General features: G+C 38.6%; 1 protein-coding gene across 4 annotated transcripts in view; it reads left to right on the top strand.

Moving 5' to 3' along the window:
* Nucleotides 1-14,324, top strand: part of TRIM2 (tripartite motif containing 2) — a 241,770-nt gene that overhangs the window by 3,136 nt on the left and 224,310 nt on the right. For 3 of the 4 annotated variants that reach the window (XM_074229108.1, XM_074229111.1, XM_074229112.1), the window contains exon 2: nucleotides 412-754. The gene's annotated coding sequence lies outside the window, so the exon portion shown is untranslated. Of the gene's footprint in view, nucleotides 1-411; nucleotides 755-12,334; nucleotides 12,437-14,324 lie in introns of all 4 variants that reach the window. The other variant, XM_074229109.1, reaches the window with a different exon arrangement.

Raw genomic sequence — 14,324 nt, 5'->3', positions numbered from 1 at the left:
GCCCAATAACACATGAATAAAAATCCAGTGTTTAGCAGGTGCCTGGCAAACAGGAGCCTCTTAATAAGTATTTTGTGATGGTTAGGTGGGACAGTGGATAGATAGAGTGCTGGCTCTGAAGTCAGAAGACTCCTCTTCCTGATTTCAGAACTGACTCCAGACCCTTACTAGCTGAGTGACATTGAGCAAGTCACTTAGTTCTTTTTGCCTCTATTTCCTCCACTGTAAATTGATCTGGGAAGGAAATGCCAAGAAAACCCCAAAAGAGGTCATGAAGAGTCAGCTATGATTCAAACAATTGAACAACAATAAATGTTTATTGATTAATTGATCTAAACTGACTGGATTTGCCACATTCTGTCCTGGTAGTCTCCCCCCACCCCACCTCACCTTCTCACTTTTCCTTCCTAGGATTACTTTTCCATTTGATCCAAGGGCAAAGACACTGAGACTTTCTTGACACCCTCCTCAGAGTCCTTGGGACCAGGAGCCAGTTGAATTTCCCTAGCACGGCATAGTGAAGGACTTGGGAATAACTCAACTGTATCCATCATTAATCATGATTAAGCCTGCTGTCTCTCCTGATGCTGTTATCTAGAGAAAACAGCTGGGATAGATAATAATCGACACTGGCAGCTGACAGAAGGAGGAAGTAGGAACTGACACAAAGCATCAGTCTCTCTTTCCTAGAGGGATTCTTCTACCCAAGGAAGTTCTGCACAACAGATCTCAGCTGGAGGAAGATGAAGCCAAGGTAGGCATCTAATAATTCCCTTCTACTTTTTAATGGGAGTAAGTAAAGTAGCCTGGTCACTGCAAAAGCTTCCAGTGCACTTGCTCTTGAATTAAAAAATGAGCAAACTATAGAATCAGGAAGCTTTCAAAATGAACAAGATTCATAGAATGCTTAGAGATGAATTAGTACAGCCTACTCATCTAGATAAGAAGTAAAGAGACTTATCCAAGGTGACATATGTAATGTTAAAATCAATACATTAATACATCAAAGATCTAAGAGGCAGTATGGTACAGTGAGAAAAATTATGGATCTAGAGGCAGAAAACCTGGGTTCAAATCCTGCGTCTCTCAATTAGTACTTGTGAGGTCTTGTCATTAATCATATAACCTCCTTAGTCTCTTTAAAATGAGCAGATTGAATTAGAGAGAGCTGGAAGGGACCTTGCTGTTCATCCTTCATTTTCAAAGGGACCAGTACCATCATTGGGTAATTATTTGTATGTGTGAATTGGATTTCGTGAGGTAGAATTACACAAAGTCATCAGCCTCCTGCTCTCTTGAGTCATTGAACTCCATTGGCAAGATGAAAACCAGAATGACTGGTGATGGCCCAGTGAATGACCTCAGCATCTTGGAGGTTTGACTGAACTCTCAGCATTTCTTAGCACCTGCTTCAGCTGCCTTTGTGATCACTGAAACAAACTCTTCTCATTGCCCTATTCTGCTGGGAGAAGTCTTCATAGGCTTGGGGAAGACATTCCTCTGCCTCGCTGTTGGTTGCCTTCAACTTGATTTAGCTCATCTGCTGAGATAGTTTTTCTGCATTGCTGCAGCTTCTTGAAGCCACAGGTGAAAGTTGGATGAAGGTGGACCACAAAGGTGGATGAGCAACCCTGAAAAGGGCTCAGCAAGTCCTCTCCTGAAAGTTACTATTCCTCCCTGAATACCCCATATACTTAAGAAAAGACTTTAAAGTCTAAATGATCCTGTTATTCTATGACTACAATTTATGAGGGAATAGCCTCCACCAAAGAAAATGGCAGCCCATTGTCAACCACTTGATAGATGAACTTACAGACTTGCCTGAACCTCAGAATGATTGAACTGACTTAGGATTTAAAGGTAGAACAGCCTCCTCATTTTTCTGATGAATAAGAGAAGGTCACAGAGGTAGAAAGTGGCAGATTTGGAATTTCCTAAGTGTATTCAGAAAACATACACATGAAGCCATGAAGGCAATTCACAGATGGAGCTTCTATATCATTTAGTTTTTAGGTTCTATTTCCTAAGACCCCACTGGAAGAGAATGAGCAGAGAAAGTTTAAGGCTTGTTTTAGACGATGAGGTCTAAAGAAGAGGGTGTGTGTTGGGGAGCAATAGGAGATAAAACTGGAAAGGTAGGTTGGGATTGGGTGGGATAGGGCCTCAAGTACTGTGCCAACACAGCCACCACCCTAGACAAGGCCCTCAGTACTTCTTACTTAGACAATTTTTTTTTCAAGGTAATGGGGTTATGTGCCTTGCCCAAGACCACACAGCTAGGTAATTATTAAGTGTCTGAGGCTGGATTTGAACTCAGGTACTCCTGACTCCCGGGTTGTGCTCCATCTACTGTACTACCTAGCTGCCCCTTTTTCTCTGTTAATAAATGCTTATTGAATGATTGAACCTAAGGAATTATGGTTTTATTTTTTTTAAGATTTTTTTTCAAGGCAATGGGGTTAAGTGGCTTGCCCAAGGCCACACGGCTAGGTAATTATTAAGTGTCTGAGGTCAGATTTGAACCCAGGTATTCCTGACTCCAAGGCTGGTGCTCTATCCACCACGCCACCTAGCCTCCCTGGTTTTATTTTTATAGGCATCATTTCTTTAGTAAATGGGAAAGAGAACCTCAAATATTAATGAAGTTTGCTCTTGGTAACAGTGGGCAAAGATCCAAATGGTTACATAATTCCATTCTTCTTCCTATTTTAGGATGAGATTGGGAGAGGAAAAAAGAGAAAATGGAAGGCTACCAGAATGTTGTTTGATTTATAGGGTTTCTTTTTTAATATAAATGAGTTTTATTGACCAAAAAGTACAGGTTTTTATAGGAGAATGAAAGCACCATGAGGGCAGGCATTGTTTCATTTTTGTTATATCTCCAAGGATTGGCATAATACCCTGCTTTTAATAGGCAAATAATAATAAACAGTGGATTGATTTGAAGAATAATTTCGCAGACTCTATTCCTTTGCCCATAGGATTAGTTCCTGCCATTTTCATAAGGACTCATTTTTCAATATTTCATCTGGTACTAGTCAGGGGCCTGTTGTATCTAATGTATTGTGACCTGGTAATGTTCTAGGGAGCTGATACATCAGCTCCATTTTGAAATACAATTTGAAGCATCTAGGAATATATCAAAGCTATGTTAAATCTGCACAGAAGAAATGTATTGGAAAGGTAAGGTGCCATGGCAAATCTCCAATACACCCTGATTGTCCTGACTATTTGATGATTCACTGAAATGAGCCCCTGCCTTTAGAAATTTAACCTCTGTTCAGATCCCATTCCTGATATAAACTTCCTATGTGACCTTGGGCAAGTCACTAAACCACATTGTTGCCTCAGTTTCTCTCTTGTAAAATGAGAGGGGTGAACTAGCTTGACTACTAAGGTCCCTTTCAGTTCTAGTTCTGGTTCTTATCCTATTACATCTCTAGGTCTGGGTTCATTCCTGGGGTTTTGTCTGGTTTTTGAGGACAGGTACTTTTCTATTCCTGGAACACAGCCATGATGTGGCAATATTCATCTTAGGGGCTTCCAGAAGTCTTCTCCCTTTGGAAAAAAGATATTGATACTGAGATAGTGAGCTGGCATCTCAGCCAGGGGTTGAGGGCACATGCAGAAGAGAAAATGAACCAGAAGTTGTTGCCTTTCCAAGGACGCATTTACTCCCTTTTGATTTCAAGTCCTCAACTGCCTGCCTATCTCTGGTCAAGAGCCCTGTCTCTTTGCTGGCCAACATCATGTAAAGGTCCGTGCCATCCTGCTCTTTTGGTGAAGCAATGACCCCTGCTTGGCAAGTTATATCAGTGAGACTCAGAACACTTTGCAAATATTAAAAAGTGATAAGAAGTGGGTGTATTGCTATGAATATATCAGGAGAAACTTTCTGTGTCAGTAACTTAATTGTTCCTTTCCCTCCTCTCATCAAAATTAGGGGGGAAGAGATTTGCCTCCCTCTTCTTTAGGCATTACCTTACCCTCTTTCCTGCCACCACTAGCACAGATGGGAAACCATCTGACTTCATTTCTAACCAACTTATATAATCTAGTTTGTGGGGAGTAAACCAGTGGAGTTTTTTCCAGAGAGGCTTGCTGGTTGACCATGACCTTATTTCTGAGGTTTCAAGCTCACCACACAGTTAGACAGACCTCCTGATGGTTCCCATTTTTTTCATCAAAAAAAAAGGAAGGTAGTTGGATGGGTAGGGTAAGTGCCACTATTTCTGGAAGCTCTGCTAAAAGTACTGCTGTTGGCAATAACATCCTGCCAGCGGTTCTCAGTGTTTGGGAGAATCTATGGGTTCCCCAATATCTTTTCAAGGGGTCCATGAGTTCTCAAACTTTTTGGTTTCCTTTAGACTCTTAAAATTATTGACCCCTTCCCCACAGTTTCGTATATACATATATATATATATATATGTATATATGTATATGTATATGTATACACACACACACACACACACACACATATATATATATTTATATATATATATATATATATATATATATATATATATACTATATTAGAAATTAAATACATATGGGGCGGCTAGGTGGTGCAATGGAAAGAGTACCGGCCCTGGAGTCAGGAGTACCTGAATTCAAATCCATCCTCAGACGCTTAATAATTACCTAGCTGTGTGGCCTTGGGCAGACCACTTAACCCCATTTGCCTTGCAAAAACCTTTAAAAAAGATATCTATCATCTATCTATCTATCTATCTATCTATCTATCTATCTATCTATCTATATCCATATCTCTCTCTCTCTCTATATATATATATATATACTGATATTTACTATATTAGAAATTAAATGTTTAACATGATTCTTCATGTATGACCTATACCAGATTTTTTACTATCTCAGGGAGGGAGTTTAGCACTCAAAACTTTAAAAATAATGAATACTAAAAATTGTTCTTAAGTAAAATTTGAGGGGAAAATAAAATGTTACAAAAATAAAATGTCTTAGCACTTGTAAAAACAACAAGAACAACAACAACATTAAGAGCTCTTTAACTGGGAGTGAGATAAACCCTCAGTGTGACCAAGGAGACAATGAGCTTTCTGGGAAAGCCTGGGAAAGCATGCACTAATAGTTAAGGATATAAGGATTAGTTTCCCTACATGTCTCTAGCTACAGAGGGATATCTTATCTATCATCATAAGTTTGCAGTCCCCTCTTGATCTCTCTTCTGAAGTCTTTCCAAAATTACATAGCATCTTGTATTCAAGAGGTTCTTAGTCAATCAGAAGTCACATCTCTCAACTTTCTCAACAATCAGCATCCCAGAGCTGTCCTTTTGGAAACTGCATGGGAGTAGGCTTACATTTATTAAATGATTATTTTAAGTATTGTGCAAAAATACATATTTATTCATTTTTTTAATTTCCCATCTTGAAGATGACATTCTAGTTATAGCATGTTACAGAAGAGAGAGCAGTTGGATTTGGGATCAAAGGCATGGGCTTCAATGCCAGCTGTGTCACAGGCCAATGCAACTATAAGCTTATCACGTGATCTCTCTAGTCTTTTTTTTTTCATCTCTTAAGTGAAGGATGATAGATTTAGAGCTAAAAGGGAGCTCAGAGGAAATCTACTCCAACTGCAAAGTGCTTATTAGCATCTGAGTCATGGTTTATCTAAATAAATTATCCAAATTAATATAAATAACATATACATATAAGTATAATATAATATACATATAAAATATCCAAATATAATTTTATATAGTATAAACATAAGTATATAACTAAATATGGAATGTGTTTTAAAATTTCTTATATAATATAAAATAAAAATAAAAGAAATAAATGCAATAATATAAAATATTTGTATAAATCCAAAACTTAGAGGCAGCATGAAGGAGAGAAAAGAACAGTGGCTGTGGTATAGAAGTCCTGAGTTTGATTTCCAAACCTGATACCTGTATGATCTTAAGTAAGTTACTTAAGACTCTTTAGGCCTTAGTTCCTCATCTGTAAAATAGGTGAGTTAGATTAGATGATATCTGAAATCTCTTTTAACTCTTAACCTATGATTCTGTAGTATAAAATTTACCATCTGACCTGAGATCTGAATGGAAATCTAAACTTGATGGAACACATCTTACCATTGTGCAAGGCCAGACATGGATCCAGAGCCAGCAAAGGAGACCATGGGACTTCATTGGCCAAATAAATTCAGTATAAAAAAAAAAAAGACTCAAGTAGTGGATTCTTTGCACTTCGAAGCATTTGGGGTTTTATAAAATATTCATGTGGGCAAATTTTTTTGGAGTCAGTCATCTAAAACCCTACACTGTGTTCATCTTGCAAACCCAGACCAAGCGCTCCTGCATGTCTACTATTTTCCAAGTCTATGTTTTCCGTAGGATTATCTAGGGAGGAGGGAGAGAGTGTTCTCTTGTATTCACCAGCTTTAATGTTTCTAATTTGAGGAGCTTCTGTCAGGGCTCGGCCTAGCATATCTAAATAAATGCTATTGCTATTATAATTAACAACAACAATATTATTTCAATATAATTGGTTTCCTTTGCAATACTTTTTTTATTTATTTAAGTAAATTAGTCTGAGAAGAGGTTCCGAGAGGCTTCACCAAACTATACCCTCAAAATAAAAAAAGTGAAGAATCTCTGCCATAGATTGTCAAAACAAAATAATTTCAGTCTTCTTGAAGATTTAGCCTCTACATACTTACCCAACTCATCATATGCTATATTTTAGCTTTTACAACATCTGAGCTTAATAATAATAATAATAACAATGATAACTACTATTTATATGTGTTTTTAAGTTTTCCAAAGCACTATATAAATATGATGTTTATCCTCACTACAACCCTAGGAGTTAAGGACTGTTATTATTCCCATTTTACAGAAGAGGAAACTGAGGCAGACGGTTGTTGTTAGATTTGAAATGAAGTTTGCCTGCCTGGGTTTAGTGTTCTGCCCATCCTGGAATCTGGCTTGCCTTACCAGAGTGTGCCAGCTTGAAAGGCAGAGCAGAGCTGGCTTATGTTGTTGTAAACAACATAACACAGTGGAACTAGAGAAACACAGTGGAACCAGAGAAACAAATACTAAAAGCAAGTAGTCCCTTGGGAGTTCCTGTAGAGTCTGACTTGCATAAAAATAGCCATTTGCTTTTTCTTAGACTTTTCCTTCTTTCAGAGTTTACTGTATTTACCCACCCATGTCATTTTCCTTTACCACCTGTCCCTGGGGTCAGGACAGGGAAGTTTTTAGAGAGCTTTCACTTCAGTGAGAAAGAATATCAGCTATAGAGAGCTCACTCATGTTGTATAGCAAGTCTAAAAAATATTGAGACTTTTCCAAGGTCACTTAAATAGTGAGCATTAGAGTCAGAACTTAAATTCTCTGACTCCAAATCCAGAGTCATTTCCATATGTATCATTCTGAAGTGGCAACTAGTAGATAGATGAGGGTCAAATTGGGGAAAAAAGACTCAGTTAACATTTTCATCATTGACTTGGATGAATGGAAGAGAAAAGAAACAACCTTTTATTAAAAATCTACTATGTGCTGAATGAATGCTTTACAAATATCTCATCTGATCCTTACAATAATCCTGGTAAGGAAATTGCTATTAGGATGTCCATTTTATATATGGGAAAAATGAAAAAAAATGAGGCATCAAGAACTCAGGGTCACACAGCTCTCTGTCCATTATCCTACCTGACTGCTTCCTAATGTTGATGACATAAAAGACATAATTATCCATTTTTCAATGAACACAGAGATGATTTTCAACGAGGCCCTTAGTAAACCATAGTCCCATCCTTTTCAAACATCATAATCTTAAGAGCGTTTATCTCTATAAAGACATTTTTCCCCTGTGGCGCCTTTACCTGGATTCTGTAGGTAAGGCATTATTACAAGCTTATTTATATAAAGCACCTAGACTTTGCCGACCAGGGAATGATAGACAATATATTGGGCGACAGAATCAGGACCCAAAATGACTTTGCTTCAGTGATGAACCAAATTTAAGAAAATGAACTTGATTAGGGGAGAGAAAACTCTACACAGGGAGAGAAATCTTTGTCATTAAAATCCTGGGTGAAAAAGATTGAGAGGTTTTTGTTGACTGAAAATTTAAGATGAATCAATAGTGTGATGTGACTATTTAAAACATGCACATAATTTTGGTTGCTTACAGAAAAGGATAACATCTGAAAGAAGTAAGATGGCAATACCACCATACTCTTGGTTGGTCTGAACATAGTATAAAAGAGATGGACAAATTGGAATGTATCATATGATCTAAAATTGCATGAATTCATTATTTTTCAGTTGAAGACAATGAGGTTGAGAGAGGAGAGAGAGGAGGTAATTTGTTTAAGGTCACACAGGTAGGAAGGAGCAAAGTTGGACTTGGAAACCAGTTCTTTTTACTCCAAAGTCAGTGCTCTTCCTACTCAGCAGTCCTTTTCACACTCAGAGCAGGGTGATTAGGATGGTGAAAGTACTAGATACCCTACCATATGAGGAATAGGGGAAGAAATTGGTGAAATTTTGCCCAGATAAATGGGCATGATTTTTGCAAATATGAAATTAATAGCAGACCATGCATCACTTTAAAAAATTAAAGACCTTATTGGATCCTCATAACAACACTGTGAGATATGAGGCTATAATTTGCCCCCTTTTACAAAAGGGAAAACTGAGACTTAGAAAAATTAAATGATTTGCCCATGGTTATCAGTACCAGAATCATGATTATAGTCCATCTTCCTATACATAGTCCAAGATTCTTTCCATTACAAAAGAAAGAGGGATTTGATTAGCTTTCTGCAAGACTAGAAGAAACTGGGACCAGCAGATTTTAGCACAATATAAGGAATAATTCTAATGCTGGAATGTTGACCATTGAGATGATGAGTTCCTTGCTACTAGAAGCATTCAAGTAGAGACTGCATCATCATCCATCAGGAATGTTGTCTACAAAGGGATTTCTGCAAGGGAAAGGAGTTATTTGAGATGATCTCTAATGTACTTTCCTAAGATTTTATGATTTTATACACTGAAAAGGAAAATCCTTGTGATGAGATGTTACTTTCTTGTTCAGACATACTCTGTCTTTTCCAAATTAACCTTAGCCCTCTTTAAATATAAGGGTTCCTTCTCTTATTGAGTGTGAGAAATCTTGTTTTTATGAGAGGGTAATATTACTTAGTACCTTAAGGATGTTTTAAGCCAAGAGATAGCTTTAGAGATCAGACTCCAAGGAGTTTAAAACTCTTAACAAAATGGTTTCTGAAAATAACTTTTTGGGGGAAGTAATAGCGAAATCTAATTCAAAGTGGCCCTAAGGAAAATGCAGACCCCCCCATCCTCTTCAAAACCATAATATTGAGTGTTGTGTTTTTGTGAAGGTATTTTCCCCTATTGTCCCTTTATCTGGATTCTGTAGGTAAAGCATCTTTACAAGCAGTCCAGTCTTTGCTAACACCAGGAAAGTATTGGAGGCTGATTCCTTGGGTTAAAATGATTTGCTTAGTTCTGTAGCCTCTGATCACTTTAACTCAAGTCTCTGAAACTGAGGATTCTATCATGTCTCTGGGGAGATCCAAGCAATCTCCTGTTTGCTATGACAAGGATGTATGTGAGAGCACAAGTTATATGCCTCATGCCAATAGCAGGAGCTATTTTTCATGCTGGCTTCCAGTTGCTTAATTTTTGTGATTTCTTTCTTTATGTTAACAAAGGAACATCTATCAGGATGTGTGAAAGACTTGAAAGCAAGACCTGAAATGGAGTTGTGTCTATAAATGAGATTGACTTTGAAAAAGCAAGAAGCCTGGTTGCTTGCAGTAAATAGTTGGGCCCTGGGGGAAGGGAATGTGGAGGGAGAAAAACAGGAATATTTGATCACTATGTTGAAAAGATGAAACATCTTGAACTTTATCCCTGCCACTTCTATTGATTTGTGTTCTTTTAGGTCTTAGGTAGGAATGTTCTGGAACCAGCTCAAACCAATTTCTGAGAGCTGATTGTTAAGTTTTCAGTGTGAGCATTTTATATATTGGAAATCAGCAAAAACTACAGATAAATCAAGGTTTGATTTATTGTTCTGTTGATTTGCCAGACTTGAGAAAATAATTCAGATTAAACTTTAAAGTGTGTCATAAGTACATTTTTTTCCTGGAGAAAAGATTATATACCAACACATTCCTATTCCAGTATCACAATAAATCAATTGCATATCTACCCTGTTTCAGGCATTATAAGGCATTGTCTTCAGAGGGAAACAGAAAACCAGAAAGTTAGTAGCATCATGAGAAACCCAGCTCAGTCTCAAATGACCAGAATACTCATGACGCCCTGTATACATTACAGCACTGTTTTACAATATTACAGTATTCAGATACCGTACTGTGGCATTGTGGTAACAATGTCACAGAACATCCTGGCAGTGAGTGGCTAAGAAAGAATTTGAATCCAGATTGCCAACCTCAAATCCAGCCACTCTTTTATCAATATAAGAAAATTCCAGTGGAGAAACTCCCTTCACAAAAATTAATCATCAACTCATCTGTACCTTAGGACTTTAGAGAACAGCCTGTGGTACCAAGTATTTGCTGACCAGGAAAGAGCTGGTAGCTTATTCCTTGGGTTAACACAATTTACTCGCTTCTTTAGCATCTGGCCACTTTTGGTCAACAGGGACCAGAAGATATCAGGGGTAGAGTTCAACGTGGCTTCAACTCCTGTCTCTGATCTTTACTAGCTGTGTGACAGTGGATAAGTCACTCCATTTCTTTGAACCTCAGTTTCCTCTATTGTTACTCCCTGTGAAGTAGGGGTAATAATAATGATGAATATTTTTATTGAACCAGCCCTACAAACAAGAAGCTAGCATTAGCCTGATGTATTTCAATGTGTGCAATTATATTTGCATGTATATTAACATATGTTTACACATATGCATACCCTGCTACTCTCTGCTCTGGGTTTTTCATGGTGCCCCAATGTATCTGATAGAGTCACAGAAGTGAATATTTTCTTTCTTTAAAAATGTAGGTTCTATACCACCCCTCCCCTTTTATTCTGAAATTACTTGCATTAGTTTTAAAGCTGTGACTTTGAACCTGATCTATCCTCCATGTGGGTCTCAGTCTTCTATGAAACGAAGGAGTTGGGTCATAGAGAGATTCATTTGAAACTCAAGGTTTCTTCTGGCACTGAAGTCCTGTGGCTCTAAATTAGATTCCATTTATGTTATTGTTGTAATTTTTCCCTGGGTAACTTGAGGAATAGCGCCATCTACTGGCAATTCTTACTTCAATGTTAAAGTTACAACTTAGTGATTACTATGACAGGCAGAGAGACATAGAGTCAGAGAGAGAGAGAGAGAGAGAGAGAGAGAGAGAGAAAGGGAAAGAGGGAGGAAAAGGGAGAGAGAGAGAGAAGAGAGAAGAGGTGGAAAAGAGGGGAGAAAGAGGGAAATATGAGACAGGAGATAGAGACTGAGGGAATGGTAGATAGAGAGGGAGGATGATCAGAGGGGGAAAGGGGGGAGAGGGAGAGAGTCAGAGAAATGGACAGATAGACAGACACCGACACAGAGAGTAAATTCAGACAGACAGACAGAGAGAGAGAGAGGAGATAGACAAAAGATGAGCTAAACAAAGGAGGAGACAAGACAGAGGCAGAGGGAGCCAGAGGTGGAGGACGGGAGATAGAAACAGAGGAGAGACAGAGCCAGAGAGCCAGAGAGGAGACCATCAGAGAACTTGTGGATGGTGTAATGCAATCTATACCCTTGAATGAAGTTCCTATATCAGTGAAATTTCATATCCTTCAAAAGTATTCCCGAATATGTGGACTCATTTTACATTCTAGGCTTGCCATTTCAAAAATCTAATAATTTTGAGTTGTCATTTTTTTTCTTTATAAGTTTTCTTCTATTTTTTCTTCCTTGGAAGATGAAGATAGTTTAATTCTTTATTCTTTTCAAGGAAGAAATGCAGGCAACCCAAATCCCAATGTACAGTGGGCTGTTATAAGTTTGAGAAAAGAATCTGGAGTACAGAGAGATGAATGGCCTTGCCCAGTGTCAGTCTGATAACCCAAAAGAAGCTCTCTATCTACTATTTCACATCTGCCTCTCACTTCTCAAACAATAGGTGCTTAATAAATGATTGGCAAATTGAATTAAGTGTATCATAGATGATGTTTGTCCTTCATTCTGTAAGAAGACTATGATGACATCAGGGAGGTGATGCCATGACAAGCCTATGAACTAGATTTGAATGAGAGGTTGCTGTGCTAAGTCACCAATCTCACTTTCTCCCCCAGATTCATCTAAGTCCAGTGGCCAGATATGAATCAGGATGACTGGAGAGAGACCTGAATGTGAGACAATCAGGATTAAGTGACTTGTCCAAGGTCACACAGCTAGTAAGTGACAAGTGGTCGAGGCTGGATTCGAGCTTCCTTTCTCCTGCAGTGCTTTATCCACTGCGCCACATAGCTGCAAATGTACCATAGAAGTCTTAATGTGGTCTGTCTCATCTAGAGGGTATCTATTGACTGTTGCTGTTGTTGATGGTGCTGAAAAAAGAGCATCTTTAGCATCTTGCCTGAGAGAGCTTTAAACAACAAATGTATTAGTCATGTGCTGAATATTCACTTTTTTCTTTTTCTTTTTTTGTTTAATCTGTTTTTTTAATTTAATATTTATTTTCATTTTGTACAATTAATTATTTTTACATTAGTAAAATATTCTTGTTTAAGAGTGAACGAGATACCCCTTCCCCCATAAATATAGACTTGCTTCAGCAATAAAGTAAAGGGGAAAGAAAAAAATTAAAATTAAAAAAATAATAGTAATAATTGTAGGTATGGCCAGGTGGAGCAATGGACGGAGCACCAGCCCTGAAGCCACAAGCACCCAAGCCCACATCCGGCCCCGTACACCCAACAATCACCCAGCAATCACCCAGCCGTGTGATATGCAAGCCACCCGAACCCCACTGCCCTGCAAAAACCAAAAAGAAAAAGAAAAAAAGACCCAAAATAAAATAAAATAGTAATAATAGTAGGGGTGGCTGGGTGGCGGACAGAGCATTGGCCCTTGAGCCAGGAGCACTCAGGTCCAAATCTGGCCTCAGACACCCAAGGATCACCCTGCTATGGTGGTCCCCGGCAGGTCACCCAGCCCCATTTGCCCTGCACCCCCCCCAAAAAAAAAATAATAATAATAAAAGATGTGCTTGAGTCTTTGTTCCAACACCAACAACTCTGTCGTGAGTGGATCACATTCTTTATGATAAGTCCATCACAAAAGTTACTTCCATATTTTTCCACCGTTGCCATTGCTGATCGCAATGCCCTCCTTTCGTATTTCTCCACTACCATGTACTATATTTTCTCTCTCCTTTCACTCTGACTCTGCTGTAGGGTAGCTGAGTGGCAGCAGACAGATCCCTGGCCCTGGGGCCAAGAGGCCCCGAGCCCCCATACCACCTCTTAGGCCCAGAATCCACCTGGCCCTGTGGTCCCGGACAGGCCTTCCAATCCCAGCCCCTTGCAATAAGTAAAAAAAGAAAAAGAAAATGTGTTATATCTGACCACCCCCCCATGGTCCATCCTCTCCTCCATCACTTACATCCCCTCCTTCCCCCTGTCCCCCGCTCCCCCTTCTTACTCCAAATGCCTATACCCCATTGAGTATATATGCTGTTTCCTCTCCTAGCCACCTCTGATAAGGGCGAAGATTCCCTTGTTCCCCCTTGCCTTCCCCCATTCCATATCATTTAAATAGCTCATTATAATAAAGAAAAATCTTATTATATGAAATATCTTGGCCTATTCCCCCCCTCTCCTTTTTCTTTCTCCCATTACATTTCCCTTTTTTTCTATTGACTCCATTTTTACACCATATTTTATCTTCAAATTCAGCTTTCTCCTGTGTCACTTTTTTTTTCATTGCATGATGTGAGCATTTATTAAATATTTACTATGGAAAGATGACAGGAAGTGTGGTGTAGTGGATAGAAGCTGACCTCAGAATCAAGAAAATGAGTTTAAATTCTATTTCTGAAATATATTGAGGTGTGCACCTCTGGGCATGTCTCTTAATCTCTCACTGCTTTAGGCTGACTGACTGTTTCCACCTCTTCCCTCTTCTCTCTCTCTCTCCCTTTTCCTCCCTCTTTCCCTTTCTGTCTGTCTGTCTGTCTGTCTGTCTGTCTCTCTCCCTCTCTCTCTCTCTCTGACTCTACATTTTAAAAAAAAATTATTTATTTTTCTAACACTGCAAAGATAACATATTCATTTCTTAGTA

This window comes from Macrotis lagotis, chromosome 3, assembly GCF_037893015.1.
Source record: "Macrotis lagotis isolate mMagLag1 chromosome 3, bilby.v1.9.chrom.fasta, whole genome shotgun sequence".
NCBI lineage: Eukaryota > Metazoa > Chordata > Mammalia > Peramelemorphia > Peramelidae > Macrotis > Macrotis lagotis.
The sequence above is the reverse complement of the archived record's forward strand: the minus strand, read 5'-3'. Positions and strand labels throughout refer to the sequence as shown.